We start from the raw sequence: 3,822 nt of genomic DNA, 5'->3' as shown, positions 1-3,822 counted from the left end.
AAAAGTTCTGAAACGGATGAGACTGGAGCTGTTAGGACACATTTTCTTTAATTATTATAGTGGAAGAGTCATTTCAGTTCAATTCAGTTCATTTATATGATGTCAAGTCACAACAGAAGTCATCTCAGGACACTGAACAGAAACATTCATATATAAAAATAATAATTTAACATTATTTATCTGAGGAGCAGACTGCTTTGAGTTTATCTCCTTCATAGACTCTCATCTTGAGCAAGCATGAAGGCGACAGTGAAAAGAAAAAACTCCCTCATGAGGAAGAAACCTTTAGCAGAACCAGGCTCAGGACAAGAGGTCATCTGCTTCGACCAGCTGGGTTTGAGAGGAACAGATACACAATGGCAGGTCAAGAATCACATGCTAAGCTAGAAATAATATCAAATGAAAACTATTCAATTTTAATAATTCGTTTAAGGAAATTAGGTCAATTTGTCCTCCAGTAGTCTAAGCCTATGGCAGCAGAATGAGCCAAACCTAACTATGGGATTTATCAAAAAGGAAAGTCTTAATCCCAGTCTTAAAACTGGACAATGTGTCAGCCTCACGGACAGAAACTGGAAGTTGGTTCCACAAGAGAGGAGCCTGATAACTGAAAGATCTTCCTCCCATTCTGCTTTTAGAAACTCTAGGAACCGCGAGTAAACCTGCAGTCTGAGAGTAACGTGCTCTGTTAGGAAATATGGAACAATAAGATGTTGAATATAAAATGGAGTTAGGTTGTTGAGGGATTTGTAGGTTAGAAGTAAGATTTTGAATTCAATTCTGAATTTGACAGGGAGCCAATGGAGAGAAGCTAAAACTGGAAAGACATGATCTCTCCCACTAACTCCAGTTAAGACTCTGGCAGCAGAATTTTGGATTAAATGAAGACGTTTTAAAAAAGTATTTGGACACCCAGATAATAAACCAGTGCAATAGTCCAGTCTAGACTAGACAAATGCATGAACCAGTTTTTCTGCATTATTTTTAGATGTTTCTAATGTTATCAATATTACACAGGTGGAAGAAGGCAGTTCAAGTAATGTTTTTAATGTGGGGGATAAAAGACGTGTCCTGATCAAAAATAACACCAAGATTTTTAACATTGGAGCTGGAGGCCAGATTAATGTCATCTAAGGAGGGAGAAAGACTGAAAAATTAATTCCTAAATCAGAAAATTATAATCCCTTGTGGCTTTGTAGCCTACTGTAACACCCCTTGTCATTCTTTATCACTTCTGAAAACATGAATGAATTCAAATCTTACTTTTAACCTAGAAAGCTCTCAACAACCTACCTCCATATATTACAGATATTGTTCCATATTTTCCTAACAGAGCACTTCGCTCTCAGACTGCAGGTTTACTCGCGGTTCCTAGAGTTTCCAAAAGCAGAATGGGAGGAAGATCTTTCAGTTCTCAGGCTCCTCTCTTGTGGAACCAACTTTCAGTTTCTGTCTGTGAGCCTGACACACTGTCCAGTTTTAAGACTGGGATTAAAACTTTCCTTTTTGATAAATCCTATAGTTAGGGTTGGATTATTATGCTGCTAGATTTAGACTACTAGAGGACAAATGTATTTATTTATTACTAACCTTTATTTAACCAGGCAAATCCCATAGAGATCACAGATCTCTTTTGCAAAGGAGGCCTGGGCCTGAAGGCAGCCTAACATGCATGTTTTTGGTCTGTGCGAGGAAACCCGAGTACCTGGAGAAAACCCACGCAAGCTCAAGAAGAACATGCAAACTCCACACAAGACCCCAGGTCCAACCAGGGATTGAACTCGGGACCTACTTGCTGTGAGGCAACAGTGCTAACCACTGAGCCATCGTGCTGACCTCATTTCTTAAAATTAATTTTAAAAATTGGAGTTTTCATTTGATACTATTTCTATCTTAACTTCTCGACCTGCCATTGTGTATCTGTTCCTCTCAAACCCAGCCAGTCGAAGCAGATGGCCACTTGTCCTGAGCCTGGCTCTGCTAAAGGTTTCTTCCTCATGAGTTTTTCCTTTCCACTGTCGCCTTCATGCTTGCTCAAGATGAGAGTCTATGATGGAGTTAAATTCAGTCTGTTCCTCAGAATTAATGATAATAAATAATATTAAATTATTTATATATATATATATGAATGTTTCTGTTCAGTGCCGAGGTGACTTCTGTTGGGACTTGGCGCTGTATAAATAAACTGAATAGAATGTTTGATATTTTGTTATCAAAGTTATGAACTAAACTACAGAATAGCCAAGCTCATCGTCCAGCTATGAATGATCCCGTTTTAGTTTTTACCCACTTCACAGCTTCAAATAAAGAGTCGCCTTCAGTTTGAACAAGCAAATAAATTTTATTTACAACATACACAGGTTATTTCACCCATGAGTCTTTACTCCTTGGAGTGTATCTTACAGCAAAAATCTTTGGGCTTGCAAACGGAACAAGAAAGCTCGTTTCCTCCCTGCATCTTAAATTAATACAATCCACACTGTTCTGGTGACAATTAACTCTTGTGATGATTTCAGCTCAACTCACCAGTACTCTGATCAGCACCAAACAGTACACCTCTCAATACTCTGGGAGTTCAAGACATGTTAAAGGCTACAAAAGTTTTTTTTTTTTTTTTAAACAAGCCCAGAAGAGTTCGTTAAACACAGGTAAAGGTGGTGATTTTCAGATTTTAAGAAATTGAAGATTTCTAATGAACACATTCAAGTTGTAAGTAAATATTTGATCAGTCTGTGAGCACTGCCGGGGCCTGTCCTCACAGAGGTCACCAGTCTGGATCAGCGAAAGAGGAAATGTCTCATAGGAACCTAGCGTTTTGCTCAAGGGCACTTCGAGTTTTGCAGGCACAAGGTCTTACCTACATATTCCCTCTCACCACTATAGCTCTTTAAAACACTGCCAATTCTGGTTAAAGTCACTGGTTAATGGCATTTCCTCCCACTTGTGAACAACTCCCACTGTAAAGCACTGTAAATGTGCCGGCAATACACTCTAACATAGAGTACGGGAAATTTAACACTTTTTAATTCAAATAAAATTTTAAATTTAACACAAGAGAGGCTCTGGCCTCAGAGTTCAACACAAGCAGTGGTACAGAAAAAAAAAACTGAGTTAAAAAAATGTTTTTTGCAAACACCTGTGTAAAAACACAGATCATTTCATGCTGAAACTTGTTGCAAAAACAATGTTTTGACAGAAAAAGATGCCCCAACAGGTTATTTTCAATGTGTACTGTAATTGTGAAAAAAAGCTTATTTTTTTAGGTTTATTAAAAGCAAAATAACTCCCTCCCTCTCCAGTTTGTCTAGTTATATGGGGGAAAAAAAGAGCACTTTTATTAAAGACTTGCAAAAATGATGAAACCCTCTGAGGAACAAAAGTTCAGCCTAGAAAGCAGCTGATTAAAAGGCTTCTGTATAAAGTTTATGCAGATCAAGAGACAAAAGTTTACAAGACTTTATCAAGACATAAAAAAAGAGGGAAAACGTCACTATCATATTAAAACAAACAAAATCTCTTAATCAAGAAGAGAAAGTATGCAAAATGATGAAGAGGATATGTTGACCCCCGCACTTCCATGTAGTCATGTTGAGAATCATACAAAACCACATCTAAGAGTTGGAACATTATATAAAATGTAAATGTAATGATTTGCACATCTCATTAACACATTGTTTATTCACAGTGGAGTGATTAGGAAACAAATGTTTAAACTGAGACATTGTTTTAGATTTCCGTTGGAAATAAAAGTACATTTTGAATTTTGTGGCAGCAACACATTGTAAAAAAGTTGTGACGGGAGCAAAGGTAGGACTATTAGTA

This window comes from Nematolebias whitei, chromosome 9, assembly GCF_014905685.2.
Source record: "Nematolebias whitei isolate Nwh7 chromosome 9, NemWhi1, whole genome shotgun sequence".
In the NCBI taxonomy this organism is placed as follows: domain Eukaryota; kingdom Metazoa; phylum Chordata; class Actinopteri; order Cyprinodontiformes; family Rivulidae; genus Nematolebias; species Nematolebias whitei.
The sequence above is the reverse complement of the archived record's forward strand: the minus strand, read 5'-3'. Positions refer to the sequence as shown.